The 20,447-nt window shown below is 38.6% G+C and overlaps 1 pseudogene; it reads left to right on the top strand.

Moving 5' to 3' along the window:
* LOC126609249 (uncharacterized) overlaps positions 1–20,447 on the top strand; it is a 36,547-nt pseudogene that overhangs the window by 13,017 nt on the left and 3,083 nt on the right.

Raw genomic sequence — 20,447 nt, 5'->3', positions numbered from 1 at the left:
GAGGGATTAGCAAAGTTTGCTCATCCCCGGCAACGGCGCCAAAATTTGATGCGTAAAATAACTAAATACACAAATTAAACCCTCTTGTTGACAATTGTAGTATATGTATAAGTAGGGATCGTTCTTAAACCGGAGATTAGGAGGGATTGCTAAACACTCTAAACTGACTCAAATAGATAAAACTAAGCTTTAAAACACTTAACTAGACTCAAAAGATTCAAAACAAGCTAAAAACACTCAAAACTGCCTAAAAACACAAACTGGGCAGTTTTGAGCTCTAAAAACAATTTTGGACGAAATTTGGTTTTCTAATGGCTCAAAACACTTAAAAACATAATCTAAACCAAGTTCTAACTAATATGACTCAAAGAAATAAGGTGGGGTTGATTTTGGACGAAAATAAGTAATTTAAGACAAGAACAATGTAAACAGATTCTTAGACAAAATTAGGTGAATTGATGGGTGATAGACTAACTAGAGGGTTCTTCTCCACACATGACACACTTGCATTCAAAGTTGATTTCCAATTGCTTCTTTCAATAAACCATGAACCTCAATGCCCCAAGTTAACTGTGATAGCACTTTTTTAACCTTCAAGTCTTCCTTAAGTTATTAAATTGGATGGGAATGCACATACAACAACTCAAAACATTCTCTAAAAGTCCCTTACGTGAAAAGCACAATAAAGGTACAATCAAAGATCATTAAGCTTCATGAAAACTATAAGCATTGACGAGGCAATTGTTACTATGAAAAGCATGAAACGGTTGCCAAGAATTCACTTAACACGATCGTTTATAAGTGACCTCCACTACTTGCAAATATAAGGTTGTAACTATTAGGTGAAACTTCCTTATATTTTAGCTTCAAATTCTTGCATGAAAACTAAGTTGGCCACCTTAATCAACACACAAAAAATAAGTCATCAATCAAACGGTTAAGCAAATTGAATTCACAATTCATGAAATAACAATTGGAAGTAATCAGTTCATCTTGCAAGTATAATCATGGTATTGAATAGCCCCTAGCCAAAAAGGCTTAGTTCCTCATGTTCACAAAACAAAGGAAAACAGATTTATACGTTGTAAACATAAGAAAGAGAACACCTAAATTCTCCAACGATTCAATGTTGAACAGCTATAACCTTCAAGCACTTCTTCTTCCTCTCCTTTGTTGCGGCACAAGGGTTGGTGGTGAGTTTAGGGAGTTATGGATGGTGTAGAATGATGGGTTTATGGTTAGGTTGGATGTATGTGACGGCAAAGGATGTTTTTGGGCAGAGTGTATGGACTGATTTTTGGCGTGAATGGGTGAGTGAATGGATGGTTTGTGGCTGCAAAAAGGAGGTTTATTTAAAGGATTTCAGGAATTAAAACCCTAGGTTATTTAGGTAAACAGAAATTAAGTCAAAAGCTTCTAGAAATAGGAAATCAAATCAGAAAACTAAAGGAAAGTGCAAGGGATATGCGGCAAGGCATTAAAACACAATAGGAATGTGTTTTAATGCATAGAAACAGGAAAGAACCCTCTCCCTTGCACGGCAAGGAAAGGGAAAGGGCAAGGAAGTGCGGCTGTGATGTAGGAAAAGTTTAGGGCCTTTGTTTTGTGTCCTAGAATGCATATGAAGTCTTCAAAGTGGCTAGAACATAAGGACTTTTAGAATTAGGAAAGGTCAAACCAAAATAGGAAACCTTGACTTAACTTTCCTACTTCAAGTAGGAATCCTTCTTAGAGTAGGAATCCTCATTCTTCTAGGAATCCTCATTTGAGTAGGAATCTATCTTCAATTAGGAATCCTTCGTTGATTAGGAATCCTTTCTTCTTCAAATCTTCAATTTCGTTCATTCCTTTTGCTCCAAGCATGTGATAACCATTCCAAGCCCAATTTTGCTCCAAAAAGCTCCAAAATGCATCTTCTTGCATACTTTGTCCTTAGAATCTGAAAACACACGAAAATGACTTTAAACACTAAAATAACTAAGGAAACACAACATAAATGAACAAGAACAAGCCAACTAAGTCGCATAAAAATGCTCCTATCATTCCCTCACCTTCAACGTCACAAGCCGAGCCAACCAAGGCAACATAAGCCACAAACAGAGCAGCCTCGCAACATGTGCTATTTCTGGTTGAGCATCATTTCGGATTGGGCACCGCCTCATATCGAGTATCAGTTCTAAACAACATCTAGTCACTTCGACCCACACATGGATTGAATTTCAAGTCTCCAACCAAAAGACTCTCTTGACTGAAGACTTGGGGGACTGCTGTTTATACCATACTTAGAGCTTCTATATTTAGACCTCGTATAAATACTTAGAGGACTCAAATGTAATTATGTAATAAATGAAGAGGCAAATATGTAATAAGTGAGGAGCCCTTATTCTATAAAAGGGCCCCTCACTCTCCTCATTAAGGGAGGCCAATTCTTAGGCCATGGGAAGAGCTCTCTCACCCTCAGAAGCTCTCACCCTCTCATCCTCCATCATCTCAGAGAAATACAATATCAGTGTGGACGTAGCCCAAACATTGGGGTCCCAAACATTGGGGTGAACCAGGATACATCTTGTGTTTTTTACATTTCTTGCAGATTCACGGTCGGATTTACGTTGTTCCAAGACCTCCGATTTTGTGCATCAACAAACCTCATAGAAATTCTATGTGGTACTAAGTCACTCATGTATCTTACCATGCAATGTATAAAGTGTAAAATATTGTACTAATTCATTATATATAAATGATTATGGTGTGTTTAAACTTCTTTCATTATTTACTACATATTTTCTACACTCACAATGTTTGCCAGCTCGCTATATAATCAACTTAAATCAGTTAAATCCATCATGCATGCATTTCCTTCCAATTTTTTGTGATAAACTAATAGATAATTGACTAAATAAACATCCTGCAAAGTTTCAATAAAAATTTCCAAGTTTTATTTACAATTTCCATGGTTTTTATTCAATTTTTATCGATATCGATAATATCCCGATATTTCCATCGAAATTTCCGTGTTTTTGGACTACCGATATTTTTGATATCATCGATATTTTATACCTTGTCTATTAGAGAGGTGATATAAATGTGACATTAAGAATGTGGTAATTAACATTGAACTAGGTATTCATGAAATTCAAATTTATGATCTTTAACTTACAATTGTAAGGAATATCAAACTAAACTAGACTAAGCAATTTCTTACGCGATAACGAATACTACAATAACAGGTTTCCGGTCAACACGATAACTAATCGGGTCGTTATCAGGTCACACGTTAATAACACATTAATAACGAGTTCTTAACAGGTTTACACGCGGGTAAGCTGTGGGTAACCTGTTTCGACCCGTTAAGAAAAAAAGTTATTTTGATGATTTTAAACTACTAAAAAAGATTACTATAAAATACAATAGCCATAGTGTATATATTGTATAAATATGTATTATTATTTTATTTTATTTTATTTAATTAATAAAAAAGTTAAAAGTTTTATTATGAGAGTTTCTTATTATCATTGCGATAAGTTTTACTTGGTATGTTGTCCAAAATTCAAATCAACTATTATAGTATAGAAAAAAAGACCTTCAATTTTAGAGTCAATAATCTAACGAAGTTTTTTACTCTCTTATTTAGTCATATTCATAAATGTTTTATCCTCTTAAAAGTGAGATTAAAAGTTATAAAACACATTAAAAAAAATATCATCAATATAACTCTTGAAGACATATATCAAGCGAAAGTTCTAATACCATTTCCCTTGGTGATTGATGAAAATTGAAGGGTTTTATTGTCAAGAAACGTGCAAGGGTTCCTCAACCTTGAAACACAACTCCCTTCATTTTGCATATCCTTGAACATTTGATATTTTGTAGTAATGTACTAATTTTTTTTTTTTCATTTGGGTGAAGGACAAATGTGTTTTTATGTATTAAAGTAATATTTATGTGGCAATGTGGTATGTAAATAATACTAATTTAGTATTATGTTTTTCATTTGATTATCCATTGATTTAAAATATATTTTCTTTAACAGATAACAGGTCGGGTTATATTACCTATTTGTCATAACGAGTGTTATACAATATAACCCGTTAAGATATTGGGTATGTCATGTAAACGACACGAACATAGGAAACACGACACGAATGCCAGATCCACACTAAACTAAGTGGCCATGTTTATTTTTTAGTAAGAGTAAAATTATCAAACTTCGGCCATTTAGTACTGCAGTCTGGTGATATTTCTCTTCAATTGGAAGTGAGAGGCCTTAGATTTGAATATCGTAGATGGCAAATTCGATACCAAATTTAGGTTGCCCATGATGTGGCTTAGCCGAACTCCTCCACCTCTTAGTATAAAAATATCGATGTAAATTTTTTTTTATCAAACTTCACAACTAAAATTTGGCTCAACAGGGACTCATTTCATTGGTCTCTTATTAAATACGAAGTAAAACCAGTCCCAGCAAATCTATGTTGACAGTCCCTCTTGAAGAAATGGGGACATAAAGTATTTTCACAAGGTTTCTATAGCAATTTACTTTTTACAAGGTTGACAAATCTTTTTTTTTTTTCAATAATAGTTTATGTTATAAATAGGCAAAATTTAGAGAGATAACCTTTACTCAGGACAGGAACGAAACAGTTGCAGAGTATTATACCAACACAAACTATTGCAGAGGAAGTAATGTATATTATTGCTATTAGATGTTTTTCTCTTCCTTTTCTCTTCTTCATTTAAACAATCTAAGTGCTCTATTTATAGAGCCACTTCAATGGAAACTTACAAAACTTACTATTCACATGTGATACTTTATTATACACATTACTATACACATGTGGGCAAACATACCCATTATTTACAATAGTTTATAGATAATTGGGAGCTAGAAATAATTTTAAAAGTTCTAGAAGCAGACAAGAATGTTCTTATTAAAAGGGCATGACTAGGGCTAGTTCGGATCGGGATCCTACACCGAAATCCAAAGCTTGAATCCCAAACCGATAATTTCGTGACAGGATTCTAAAACCCGAAACTGAACCGAAAATTCGGGATTCCTGAATTTCAGGATGCTCGAATTTTTTTTCGAGATGTTAGGACAGTTCGAGATTGAGCCTTATTGTTGGGGTTTTTTTTTTTTTTTTTTATAAATTTATTTGGATTTTGGACTGGATATTGGTTAGCCCAATTGTTTATGATAGCTGAAAGTGTAACAAAAATTCAAGGCCTATTTCCAATTCTTATAAAAATTCATAATTTCATACTAGTTGCCAATTCAAATTCATACCAATTCATAATTTCATACCAAATCCGATCATACAAACCCAAATTTTCTAGTCTATCAAACAACTTAAATTAAAAGTTTAAAACCCTAATCCTCAATTTTAGAAACCAAATCGAAACCAAGGTACAATAATTTCATGAATCTTGGTAACTTCAGATCAGGGAAGCTTCGATTTGGAGGTTGTGGTGGGAGATGGAGGTGAAATCGTGAAAGTCTGGATCTTGAATATGATGGAGTCATAGAGGTGTAGTGGTCGACGACTTGATGACCAACGTGTTGAGTCTATTGATAAAGGGAGGAAGGGGGGGAGTAAAGAGTGCAAAGATGATTTGAGAGATTAGAGAGAGTATTGAGTTTGTTGATAGAGCAGATGAGGGGATGAGAGAATGGCGAGATGATTAGAGGGGTATGAGTGTGAGAGAGAGTGCAGGCTCTGTGGAGCCAAAAATAATCCTGAAAATTATGGAGGTGATACATGGATTTTTGTACAAGAAGGACGAGATTACCCTTAAGGCACATCGAAATTCCCACGCGCATGCAATAGACAATAACGACTCAATTGAGGAAGAGTTTAAGGTGATCTTTATGGAATTTATTCAAATTCCACTCACCACTCCCTTGTTGATTTTATTCAAAAAGGTAATTCCCAAAACTTCCTATTTAATATGGGAATAATTACCATGATAATTGCAAGATAGTATTTCACATAATATCTTGCAATAATTCACTGATTACCACCGCAAAGGGTCGGCCATTGTCCACCCAAAAAGCCAGCCACCCTCATATAAATACCCCACTTATCCCACTAAAATGGTAAGGTATTTGCTAACCACAAACTCAAAATTACATTCTTTTTTTAAAATGTAACTTTGGCATCGGAGATTCTTCGACCAAAGTGCCCCCCTAACAAATTCATCGTGGACACTTTAGGCTTTTTGCCTGAATCAAAGGTGTTATTGTTTTGCAAATGCATTTTCGTCAAAGGAAGAGATGACAGAAGTTTGCACCCACAGACTCGATTTGAGATATTAGAGAGTGAGTGAGGCCTTTTACCCAACAGTTGAGATTTAATCTCAACCGAATCCAACGGTTACAACTTATTCTAATATATATTTATCATTTTAGGATTATCAAACATTTTGGCGACCAGGTCCCAATTCTCGTACTGAAATATCGGGATTCTTTGGGTATGGTTTACCGAACTTTTTAGGATTTTATTTCGGGATTTTTTTGGTTTCGAGTTTAGAACTTTTCGGTCGGGTTCGGAATTTTTTTTTGCGGCCCAATGCATGAGGCACAAAGATTCCCACGAGCAGTCCAACATCACTAGAGGCTAGACCAGCTGACTACGACATCACCAAGCTCTCTTACTCGTGGCAAGGGAAAAAAGTCAAAAACATTAAAGATAAGATTAATTACCAAATCCTATATTTAATAGTTTGAAGATCAACTCAAACAAGTAAAGAGTCTCAATCATATCCAGTCAATGATACTTCTAAGATATTATTTAATAAATAATGTCTTCGGGATTATTTTTCCCCGTCTATCTTTACGAATGATCACCTTGACTAATTGGATACTGTCACGAGTAAGGCAAAACCCTACCCTTATGGTCGGCCACCTCCTTATAAATACCCCATCTCGATCAATTTATGTTTGCTACTCACTTAAGCTTAAAACTCTTCATTTTTCAAAGAAACTAAGTTAGGCATCAGCATTGGCAAACACCCCCCCCCCCGCCCCCCGCCCCCACAAAACACAAAAATCTCATGGGCGCATGAGGCTTTGACTTGATCAAAGATGTTATTTTATTTTGTTGTAGGTACAATTTCGTCAAGATTGAAGAAGACAAAAATTTTCAATTTCATACACATTTATTTCAATGTCATACATCTACTAATGTGGAAACCAATTCTTTACTATATGAATAAAAAATAAAAAAAATAAATTAACAATTAACTATTTAAAAAATATTATAATTGTCTTTTCTCTTTCATCTTCTCCTAAATTATGAGGTGGGTCTAGTTCCCTATTTTTAGTTGTGATGGGAACATAGGTGGTATAACACGAGTTTTTATGTAAATGGTGGAAAATTTTACTTTTTAGGTTATTAACTTTTTAACACACATATTCTATCATTTGTATAATGACACGTGATATACCATCTCGTGTACCGGTCAAACTGAAAAATCATTTTCCCTTCCTGGCACTATCTTTTCTATGTCTCTCTCTCTTCCTCAGCGCGACTACGATCATAGCACAACCCACAAAGCAATAATCAAATAAATACAACGGTAAACAGTGAACAATTGATTCCCAAATAGTTGAAGTGAGGCCTGAGAAATTTAAATAAAAAATATACAATATTGATACATAAAAATTGTAAAAATTGCAAATCAAGTCCAACATTTTTAGTCCAAACTTTTCACAAAACCATCTACATTTTTTACAATTACAGACCGAAAAGTTACAAACAAAATTTGAAAGAGGATCAAAGAGAACGCCTTGATGGTTCCGCTGTAAATGCACCTAAACCCTCCTTCCCAAATCAGCACCTCCCTGTTGAATCCCCTGATCGCCGCCTTCAGCTTCAAGAACGTGAACACCCTCAGATCATTGGCCCACCGCAGACTCAACAACCTGGAACGCCACCGAGTCTGGGTCGGGTTCAAAGATTAGGCGCAAGGATGCTGGGTCGAGCTCTGCTCGCCGAACTCGAGGTGAGGGTGTTTAGGAGGTCGTCTTGTGAGAGAACGAGAATGAATGGACGGGTGGCGAGAGAGAAAACAGAGAGAGAAGAAGAGTTTTCAAGCTACAAATTCATTATTGTTACCAAAACTAACAGAAGATGAAGTAGAGCAAACGATGGGAAGATTTTTCAGTACGACGGTATATGAAATAGCACAGCACGTGTTACTAAGGCTGGAAAAAAATACCAAAAATTTCAAACCGAACCGGAAAATTCCCGAAACCAAACCGAAAAAATATCAAACCAAAAATCCCAAAAATTTCAGTACAGGAATCGGTCTCAAGTTTTTGGGATTTCGGTAATCCCGAACCGAATCGAAATAAAAAAAAATTTAAATATATATTTGGAATTGTAATAGCCGTCGGATTCGGTTCGTTGAATATTATCAAGCCTAGTCAGAAGTCAAAACAGAAGAACAGAACTCACTCACTTACTCACACAGTCATGACTCATGGTCTCACACTTACTCTCTCTCACCTCAGACTCAAACCTCGCTCACCCTCCTCGCCGATTTCTCTCTCCGTTTTCAAATTCGGGCACACAAGTGACTCGCATGAGTTATAATTTTAGTCTGCGTGTTCAAAAAGGCACTTCTCCATCTAGGGTTTTGCCTGCGCTTTAATTCCAGCATCTGAAGAGTAAGGAGGGATTCGGAATTCCATTCGGCTGCTCAGGGATCCCAATTCTTCATCGTCAAGGTTTGTTTCACTTTAATCTTTATTATTGTTATTCATCTTTCAAATTGCTCAACTTTAACAACCTAGTTGCTGCTCAGATTTTAGGGTTTTAATTCAATTCAATTGTTGTAGGTGGTGTAAAGATTCTTGGAACTTACCCAATAATTAATTTCCCTAATTGTTCGACATTGTGGTTTATCAAATATGTTTGAGATGGTTATGAATATTTGTTGTATCTGTAATTCCACAACTTAAAAAATTCAGCTTTAGTACTACCTTCGCAGTTAATTTGTGGTGGTTGCTTTGAAAATCTATGCTGATTGATTTGGGAACACTGCCCTACACTACACAATAAAATCTAATTATATATATGGTAAGTAGAACAAGGAAGAGAAAACACATGCATTTAATCTAGTTTTAATTTGTGGTGGTTGCATGTTGTTCAAGCGCAAGTAGTGTTTAGAACTTTGGATCAAAACATTCTTGACGTCCTTTATTTATTGGTTGATAGATATATTTCTTCAAGACTTGGTATCAATCAATTAGGTCTTGTTTGATATCCTTCTTGGATCAAAGTTTTAGTTTTTCTTTAAGCTAATGAGTGTTAAATGTTATGTAATTTAGTTACATTCAGCATTTTTAAAACAAAACATTGGATCTAAGAAGGATGCCAAACAAACTCTTAGCTTCCTTGCTGAATTCCACCATTGTAATGCAACGCTATGAATATTGTAGAACAATCGAATTATATATTATAGAACAATCAAATCCCACCATCAAGTTCAAGATGCATATATACATATTTATGATTATTTTTCCCGAGCCTTGAGGCATATGTGAATATATTGTTTGTATCTCTCATTTGCTCTTTCGTAATTCTTGTTGGGGCATTACTGTGAGATGTTGTATATGTTATTCTTGTTAGGGCATTACTGAAGAACCGTTCTGTTATGCAGATTGGGGTGATTGGCTATTCTGCACACTGCACAGTGCACAAACCCACATTATAGGCCAAAAGCTGAAAAGCCCAAATGCCCAAAAACCCAAAAGCCCAAAAGCCCAAAAGCCCAAAATTATTTTGGGATTTCTCGATTTGTCTTGAAATCCCGAAATTATTTCGGGATTCCCGAAAATTTGGTTTGGGATCGGTCTTAAAATTGGGAATCCTGAAAATTTCAGTTTGAAAATCGGGACTAAGGTTTCGGTTTGGTATCCCCTACCGAACCACCCCTACATGTTACTATACAAATGATGAAATATATATGTTAAAAAGTTAATAACCTAAAAAGTAAAATTTTTCACCATTTACATAGAAACATATGATATACCACCAATTCCTGTCATAATTAAAAATTTCTCCACGACCGCACGGTTAAGAGCCTTGCGCTTGACAACAGTTTCATTTATATTTAACAAATAAGTAGAAATATGCGATGCGAAAACTAACAAGAAGAAGGTCTTTCAAAAAATAAAACAAAAAACTAACAAGTGTTGTAAATATGGTGGATATCCACACTTGCCACTAATCCACTAAGCTACAAGTGGGAATAATGTTTGCCAAAGCTTGCCTCATACGATTCTCATTTTCTATAAATACAATCCCACACAACATCAAAAAAGGTGGTGAGGTTCACCGGAGAGATAGGAAAGAAGAATGGAAGAGAGAAAAAGAGAGGAAGAGAGAAAAGAGAGGAAGAGGAGAGGAGATAATAGAGAGAGTTATTTTTGTACTCCTATTATTCCAAATTATAATGAAAGCATCACTGCTACCCCGAGGACGTACTCCAGTCACACTAACTGTAGAGGAACCTCGTAAATTTTGTGTCTTGTTTCATTTATTCCATTGCACCCACCGTCGATTTTACAACAACAAGAAGAGAAACAAATCACTCAAATAAGTGTTTTGTTGTCCGCGACCTCTGCTTGCTCGCTTTCTCAGTCGGTGGGTTCTCTCTCTCTCTCTCTCTCCCCCCCCCTATATCAATCAATATTGATTAAGTCTTTAGTTTTTGATTTTGTCCTTGATTGCTTGTTGTTGTGCTTTTGTTATCCTTTTTCCAATTGAGAATATTGGGTAAATAATAATTCTTTGATTATCATAAAAATTTTATCTTTCTGCTTGATTCCTCAGAAAACAGACGAATTTGTTTTGGTGCTGATGGTAATTTTGAGTCTTTGGTTTGATTTTTTCATGATATCTTCAATTTTTTTTGTTTTTACAAAAGGAGATAACTAGTGGCAAACCGTTATCCACTATTTCGTGCCCAAAGAGACTATGGAGAATTTCATCCTGCTCAGGCAACAGTTATGCACACTCACCAGCGCAGAGCATTGAACCCGGGGTCTCCTACATTTTTTTGTTTATTGGAGAGCCGCCCACTGGGCCACTTACTGTTGGTTAATGTCTTTAACTTTATTAGGGTTTTCATATTCTTTGTACAGTCGCCAAGTTAGGTTATTGTTCGCCTGACTCGTTCAATCATTTGTGTGTACGTGAAATTTTACGAGCTACATTTGGAATGAATGGAAAAATGAAGTCCTCTAAACCACTCTTTGGTTTTTCTTATTGCTGTAACACTATCCTTGTTAGTGTTTACCCAAAGTTTAAGCTTCTTTAATGTATTTGCTACTTATATTGTATCATCAGTTGCTTTGAACTATCCTCCTGACAACATGACGCTACTGTCTTGTCTGGATTCAAATCATTCGAAATGTAAGTTGTTGCCTTTTTCTTTGGAGAAACCCAGATTTAGTCTGGCATGTGCACTTATCTCCTTGCGAAAGGAGGAGGTCCAAGTATGTAACCCAGTTTGAATTTTTTACATTGTCCAACTTTTGTATACTCCCCACACCAAAAGGAATCTTGGTGGTGGAATGAGGAGGTACAAACAAAGGTGAAGGCTAAGAAGGAATGTTGTAAAGCCTTATACAAGGAGAGGACCGATGAAAATGGTGAAAGGTATAGAAAAGCGAAGCAAGAGGCGAAGAAAGCTGTCAGAGAAGCTAAGTTAGCGGCTTACGACGATATGTATAAACGACTAGATACCAAAGAAGGAGAGTTGGATATCTATAAACTATCTAGAGCAAGGGAAAAGAAGACAAGGGACCTAAACCAAGTGAGGTGCATCAAGGATGAGGATGGAAAGGTTCTTACTACAGAGAACGCGGTTAAAGACAGATGGAGAGGTTATTTTCATAATCTTTTCAATGAAGGACATGAAATGAGTGCTTCTTTAGGGGAGTTGAGTAACTCAGAAGAGTGTAGAAACTACTCTTTTTATCGTCGAATCCGGAAGGAAGAAGTGGTTGTAGCTTTGAAGAAGATGAAGCATAAAAAAGCAATAGGCCCAGACGATATACCAATCGAAGTGTGGAAACTTTTGGGAGAGACAGGTATAACATGGCTCACTGACCTTTTCAATAGGATTTTGAAAACGAAGAAGATGCCAAATGAGTGGCGAACGAGCACTTTGGTGCCTATCTACAAGAATAAGGGCGACGTACAAAATTGCATGAACTATAGGGGTATTAAGCTAATGAGTCATACAATGAAGCTCTGGGAGAGAGTCATTGAGCATAGATTGAGGCAAGAGACACGGGTTTCGGACAACCAATTCGGGTTCATGCCAGGGCGCTCAACCATGGAGGCAATCTATCTCTTACGAAGATTGATGGAAAGATATAGAGATGGGAAAAAGGATTTACACATGGTCTTTATAGATTTGGAAAAAGCGTATGATAGGGTCCCAAGAGACATTCTTTGGAGGATTTTAGAGAAGAAAGGAGTACGAGTAGCATATATCCAAGCTATAAAGGATATGTATGAAGGAGCAAAGACTGCCGTAAGAACTCATGAAGGACAAACCGAAAGCTTTCCCATAACTGTAGGATTACATCAAGGCTCATCCTTAAGTCCTTACCTTTTTGCGTTGTTAATGGATGAGTTAACAGGACATATTCAAGATGATATTCCTTGGTGTATGCTTTTCGCAGACGATATAGTGTTGATAGATGAAACTCAGGAAGGGGTAAATGCAAAGCTTAACCTTTGGAGAGAAGTGTTGGAATCTAAAGGTCTTCGCCTAAGCCGATCAAAGATAGAATATATGGAGTGCAAGTTCAGTGCAAATGGAGGCCAAAACAAGTTAGGGGTGAGGATCGGAGATCAAGAAATACCAAAGAGCGACCGTTTTCGTTACCTAAGATCTATCTTGCAAAAGAACGGAGAATTAGATGGAGATCTCAACCATAGAATACAAGCTGGATGGATGAAGTGGAAGAGTGCATCCGGCGTGTTGTGTGACCGCCGTATGCCACTGAAGCTCAAGGGAAAATTTTATAGGACGGCAATAAGGCCGGCGATGCTGTATGGCACAGAATGTTGGGCGGTGAAACATCAACACGTACACAAAATGGGTGTAGCGGAGATGAGGATGCTTCGTTGGATGTGTGGGCACACGAGAAAGGATAAGATTAGGAATGAGGATATCCGGGGTAAAGTAGGAGTAGCCGAAATTGAAGGAAAGATGAGAGAAAATCGGTTACGGTGGTTTGGACATGTGCAAAGAAGGCCTACTGACGCTCCGATTAGAAGATGCGACTATGGGACAGAGGTTCAGGGCCGAAGGGGTAGAGGAAGACCTAGGAAAACTTTGGAAGAGACTCTAAGAAAAGACTTAGAGTACTTGGATCTAACGAAGGACATGACACAGGATCGAGCACAATGGCGTTCTAAGATTCATATAGCCGATCCCACCCAGTGACTTGGATTTTCCAAGTCTCCAACCGAGAAGTTTTCCTCACTCGGGAAATTAAGGGAACACTACCCCAACCTACATGCTCCACTCAGAAAGCTTCAACTTACAAGCTTCAACAAAAGAAAATTCAAAGAACTTAGCGAAGAAGGCTTTGGTGTATTTAACACAATACGTTGAAATGAAGGAAAGCTTATTTATTGATATCCCCGATAAGCTACAAATATGTACATATACATGAGTCAAAATAAACACACAAGAGGGAGCCTTCACAAAGGTTGCTTAGGAGAAGTCTCAGCAGTCGGTAGAGCCCCAGAAAGAGAAGGCACCGGAGGGGGATCATTTGGAGCCTCAGTACTGGACAGAACCCTAGAAGGAGGAGGCATCAGAGGTTGATCATTTGGAGCTTCATTACGCGGTACAGCCCCAGAAGACGAAGGCAATAAATGCCTTTGGAACAAACCCACAAATCTCTGATGATCAAGTAAAACCTGACCATCAGTTTCCTTCATCTGGTCAAGCTTTCTCTTCATGTTTGTAGCATAGTCATGTGCGAGCCGGTGCAACTGTTTATTCTCATGCTTGAGCCCCCTAATCTCCTGTTTGAGACTCATCACTTCAGCCGTCAATGATTCAACTTGGCGGGTTCGAGCAAATAGGCGTTGGGCCATATTAGACACAGAACCTGCACACTGAACACTGAGAGCCAGCGAATCCTTAACAGCTAACTCATCAGACCGTTTGGAAAGTAGTCTGTTATCTTTGGGAGTGAGAAGGTTCCTGGCCACCACCGCAGCGGTCATATCATTCTTCATCACGGAATCCCCAACGGTAAGAGGACCAGTAGGGGAGACGAAGGATGGGCGCCATATGTTGTCTGGAGAAGGCGGGGCTGCCTCTTCAACAAGGTTCAAGTCAAAACGACGGTCGGAGGGGCCAGACATTTTCAAAGGTGTTGAAGAGAGAAGAGGTCGGACAAATCAAGATCTTAGAAGTGCAAGAATGAAGCTTCTACTGGTGGAGATTCAAGTGTGCTTTGGAACTTAATGACAGCCCTTATAAAAATCTGCACTCGACGGAGCTTCAGAAATCGAAGAGGCGCCTGCTCAGAAATCGAAGAGGCGTTTGCTTTCTCAAAAGCTGGGCTGCTTAGAGATCACGAGGGTTGATCTCAGAAATCGAAGAGGCGTTTGCTTTCTCAAAAGTTGGGCTGCTCAAAGACCACGAAGGCCGATCTCAGAAATCGAAGAGGCGCTCGCTTTCTCAAAAGCTGGGCTACCCAGAGACCACGAGGGCCGATCTCAGAAATCGAAGAGGCACCTACTTTTTCAGCCTTGTCAGCACCTGTCACACGCACACTCAGCTTTGCGGAAATTATAGGCATTCTGTCAAAGACTTCTGGGGAAGTAGAAAACACAGGAATCTTACTGTTCAATCACCCACTTCCCACACGCAACAATAGCTCATGGGTACCACAGATAACTTTGCCAAAGTTCTCTGCCAAAGTTGAGCACGTGAAGCTTGCAGCTCCCACTACATCGCTCTGACCAAGAAGGGTAAAAGAATAGCAATTTTAACACTCCCAACAAGATTGCTTGCTCCAAAATCGAAGAGGCACCGCCCTCCGAATCTCGAGAGCCAGACTCCCAACATGATTACTTTCTCAAAAATCGAAGAGACACTGCTCCTCGAATCTCGAGAGCCAGACCCCCAGCATGATTACTTTCTCAAAAATCGATGAGGCATCGTTCTCCGAATCAATCTAAGAGGCGCTCGCTTTCTCAAAAGCTGGGCTGCTCAGAGACCACGAGGGCCGATCTCAGAAATCGAAGAGGCACCTACTTTTCTAGCCTTGTCAGCACCTATCACACGCACACTCAGCTTTGCAGAAATTATGGGCATTCTGTCGAAGACTTCTGGTGAAGTAGAAAGCACATGAATCTTACTGTTCAATCACCCACTTCCCACACGCAACAATAGCTCATGGGTACCACAGATAACTTTGCCAAAGTTCTCTGCCAAAGTTGAGCACGTGAAGCTTGCAGCTCCCACTACATTGCTCTGACCAAGAAAGGTAAAAGAATAGCAAAGAAACAGCACTAACAAAGTTTAGACACATAAATTTTGAAGGTCTAGCTACCATATTATTACCCACAAGGGTAAAGGAACAGTACCACTGCTGGATAATTGAAAAGTCCCTGTGTGTCAACCTCTGTGCTTCGTGGCAAGGTAGACTAGCAAACATGCCCAACCTTTACTCACATTCGAGAAAACACTCCCAACAAGATTGCTTGCTCCAAAATCGAAGAGGCACCGTCCTCCGAATCTCGAGAGCCAGACTCCCAACATGACTACTTTCTCAAAATCGAAGAGAGGGTAAAGGAACAGTACCATTGCTGGATAATTGAAAAGTCCCTGTGTGTCAACCTTTGTGCTTCGTGGCAAGGTAGACTAGCAAACATGCCCAACCTTTACTCACATTCGAGACAACACTCCCAACAAGATTGCTTGCTCCAAAATCGAAGAGGCACCGCCCTCCGAATCTCGAGAGCCAGACTCCCAACATGATTACTTCCTCAAAAATCGAAGAGACACTGCTCTCCGAATCTCGAGAGTCAGACCCCCAGCATGATTGCTTTCTCAAAAATCGAAGAGGCATCGTTCTCCGAATCTCGAGAGCCAGATACCACAGACCACTTTTTCAAAGTGCTCTGACAGAGTTAAAACATGTGAAACTGGCAGCTCCCACTACCGTGCTATGACCAAGCAGGGTAAAGGAATAGCATTACTACTTGTTGTTAGGGAGACTCCTATATATGTCGACCTCCATCCCCAACGGACAGGCAGACCTGCAAAAATGCTCAACCCTTCATCATATCTGAGAGGGCACTCCCAACGAAGCCTTTCGAAATATTCAGCTTTCTTTCCCCCCGATAATACCTCTGCAAACAAGCTATACTAGAGCAAGAATATCTCATATCATCAGGGTTAAAAGCAAGAGTATCCCATATCATGCTTTTTCCCTGTCTTTTCTTTTGGCCTTGTTTTTACCTGCAAGACAAGGAGAAAGAGAGCAATCAGTCAGCACTTGGAATCAAGCTTCCAGCCAGGAACTGACTGCCTGGAACCCCTTACCTGATTACTTACCTGGCATTGCTCTCGAGTACTCATCTTCAACATCTTATGTTTCCAGGGAAGATTCCGCATCTGCTTGAGGAACAGATAGGGCAAGTGCGAAGGATACAAGGAAGCATGTGGAGACAAGCGTAACAGCACACGTGCCGATACATCCATTACTCTGTCAAAAGCAAAAGTATCCCATATCAGCAGGGTGGAACGTACTCTAGATTTGATGGACTTGTTTTGACCCTCAAATTCTTCAGTCGGCCTTATACTCTGGAGGAAACCAGAAAACCCTCCAGCTCAGTTCAAGAATAAGCCTGTGGAAAGTTACTTCTTCAAAAGCAAAAGTATCTCATATCATCTCTTCTCATTTTTCTTCTCTTTATCCTTCATGCTGCTGCAAGATGGGGAGAAGGTGAACAATCAGTCGGAGCTCTGATTGCTTACCTTGTCTGTCACCTCTTTCAGCAGACCCCCTAGCTCGGCGACTTGGGGGACTCCTACTACATGGTTTGTATCGCGCTTGACCAAGCCTGAAACTACAAGTAAGCTTCAAGTGAAATTGATACATTACCTTGTGCATCTCCACCAGTTAAAGATACCACCCCTGGATGGAGGAAGAGTACTTCCAGAGAAGATGCCACATCTACCTATGAGACGGATAAGGCAAGTCAAGACGACACCACACTCCGATACTTAGAAGTTTCGTGATTACGAGATCATTCTCCCACAATATTTCCTAATGTCATTTGTACTAAATCATTCACTTGTACTCACTAAAGGAGAGCTTGAACCTATGTACTTGTGTAAACCCTTCACAATTAATGAGAACTCTTCTATTCCGTGGACGTAGCCAATCTGGGTGAACCACGTACATCTTGTGTTTGCTTTCCTATCTCTATCCATTTATATACTTATCCACACTAATGATCGGAGCAATCTAGCGAAGATCACAAAAAGCAACCGTTTTCGCTACCTAGGATCTATCTTGCAAGAGAACGGAGAATTAGATGGAGATCTCAACCATAGAATACGAGCTGGATGGAAAGAGTGCATCCGGCGTGTTGTGTGACCGTCGTAGGCCACTGAAGCTCAAGGGAAAATTTTATAGGACGGCAATAAGGCCAGCGATGTTGTATGGCACAGAATGTTGGGTGGTGAAGCATCAACACGTACACAAAATGGGTGTAGCGGAGATGAGGATGCTTCGTGGGATGTGTGGGCACACGAGAAAGGATAAGATTGGGAATGAGGATATCCGAGGTAAAGTAGGAGTAGCCGAAATTGTAGGAAAGATGAGAGAAAATCGGCTCCGGTGATTTGGACATGTGCAAAGAAGGCCGACTGACGCTCCGGTTCGAAGATGTGACTACGGGACAGAGGTTCAAGGCCGAAGGGGTAGAGGAAGACCTAGGAAAACTTTGGAAGAGACTCTAAGAAAAGACTTAGAGTACTTGGATCTAACGGAGGACATGACACAAAACCGAGCGCAATGGCGTTCTAGGATTCATATAGCCGACCCCACTTAGTGGGAAAAGGCTTTGTTGTTGTTGTTGTTGTTGTCCAACTTTTGTATACTGTTGGTTACCTGGGCTCCGCTTTGGGCATTTTAATAGAAGTTACATGCCTGTCATAAAGTATGAAATCCAGATTGGGTTGGGAAAGGATCTGACGTATGGAGTGGGCTAAGGATAGCCGACGAAATAAAAAGGAGAATCATTATGCACAAGAATTATATGTTCTAATTTGAGAATAAGAAAGTTAGGCTAAATTGCCCTAAGGCCAAAATGGAGTTGGGCGCAAATGACTCCATCCCAAGATTCCCATCATATATTATGGAGTGGATGGTGATCTTGCAGGTGTGTTACCTGCTGGGTGCTGGAGTGCATCCGCCAGATGTAAAAAGAAAATTAATATAATTCATAAGACAATCTGTTTCCATGTCTAAAACAATACAGAAATAAGTTGTTTTGGTTCGAACCTAATTTAAAGCTCTTAATCTTCTAATTGCATATGTCAATCTTACTGGTAGTTTTATTTTGTCAGGTGATGTTGCCTTCAGAATAGTAGACTCGGTAAACAGCATCAGACGTAGAGCTATGGAAGATGTTCTCAAAGACGATTTACAAGAAGAAACTAAGATTTATGTATCTGACATAAACCCTACTATGTTGAATGTTGGTAAGAAGAGGGCATTGGAGAGAGGTAAGGTAATGCTGTGACTTTGACTTAGGTTGCATTATGCATTCTCCTTACACATTGGACAAACAACTTTTACTTTTTTTTGTAAATGTACAATTGTGTACCGAAATTTATAGGTATTGGAGAAGACAAATCCCTTCTATGGGTGGACGGAGACGCAGAAGTCTTGTCTTTTGGAGATAATACAATGGATGGCTACACAATTGCATTTGGAATTAGGAATGTTACACACAGAGAAAGTGCTTTCTGAAGCCTATCGGTAAGGTCAAACCTCTGTACTGGTTAACATATGCTAACAGTTACTAATAATGCAAATCAAATTATCATCATGGAAAATTCGTAAATGGTCTCTGTAAATAGGCTGTCACTTCCTATGTACGAGTGTGACATAACTGTAGGTATGCATGATTGAAGACTTAATATGCTATCTCTTCTTGTGTATCATCTACTGTTGAATAGGTAACTTATTTCAATTAATTTTGAGTAGTTAAATTGTCCATCATTGTGAAACATGCCAGTTTCCACCTCTCTCTCGCTTTCTCTCTCTCTTTCTCTCTCTCTCTCTCTCTCTCTCTCTCTCTCTCTCTCTCTCTCTCTCTCTCTCTCTGAGATGTTATAGACAACTAGGCAAACTTATATATAAAACATTTTTATTCCTGCTTTGCTGTAAAGAAGAATAAAAATGTCAAATGGTTTCCATTTCCATTACATTTGATATATGGAAGTCTTCCTTTATAAACAATCCTGTGGATATGCTCAAGGTGATACACATGAAGAGCCAATATCTAGAGATACGGTAGGTAGAAAGAACCAGTGAAAACCTGAGTCATTTTTTATTGGTGTGGGGCTGAAGATTGGGACAGATCTTGCTATTGGTGTGCATATGCAGTTCTAAATGATGAAACTTTGAAGTTAAAAAAGGTGAAGTATTACTGAGGGGATACGAAGTAAGATGAAACTAGCAGTATATAACTTGATCAAAACGAAACTAGAGGAATAAACCGATATGCTGACACTACTAATATATGTAGCAAAACCAGTGAAACAATCTTCCTCTAGGGCATATCTGAAATTTTTGCAGTCATGATATAAGTTTTGTGCTAATGTTTTGTTACGGTGGTCATTTTGATTATGAGTAAACTGTTATTTATGTATTTCTGCAGGATGAGGCGTTAAAGTAGTTTGTAACTTGATATACTTATCGTATTTTCTTTTTATGGTTTCGTTAATAGAGTGCTAAAGCGTGGAGGAAGGTTCCTGTGCCTTGAATTGAACCATGTAGACATTCCTGTATTCAAAGAATTGTAAGGATTCTTGACACTTGGTTACGTTAAAATCACACTTTCCAAAGTACATGTTAGGTTTTTCCAGCCCATGATAAGTTGTCCTAAGTCTATAAGGAATTATAGTCTTAGAGGATTAAATTGTTTTCCCAATTGGAGTTGTTTTCCCAATTGGAGTTAGTTTCTCAATTTGAGTAGGTTTTATAACTAGTTTCCAATTAGGATTAATAATCCTTACATAAGAAGACCTTTATTATGTCTATATAAAGGGGCTATTGTACTAGTTTTGAATTGAAGGGAGCAAAACAATAAATTGTATACCACTCAAGGGATTAGAGTGAGAGAATATTGTAAAGTGTGTGCGAGAGAAAAGAAAAG

The sequence above is a fragment of the Malus sylvestris genome, chromosome 16 (assembly GCF_916048215.2).
Source record: "Malus sylvestris chromosome 16, drMalSylv7.2, whole genome shotgun sequence".
Classification (NCBI taxonomy): domain Eukaryota; kingdom Viridiplantae; phylum Streptophyta; class Magnoliopsida; order Rosales; family Rosaceae; genus Malus; species Malus sylvestris.
The sequence above is the reverse complement of the archived record's forward strand: the minus strand, read 5'-3'. Positions and strand labels throughout refer to the sequence as shown.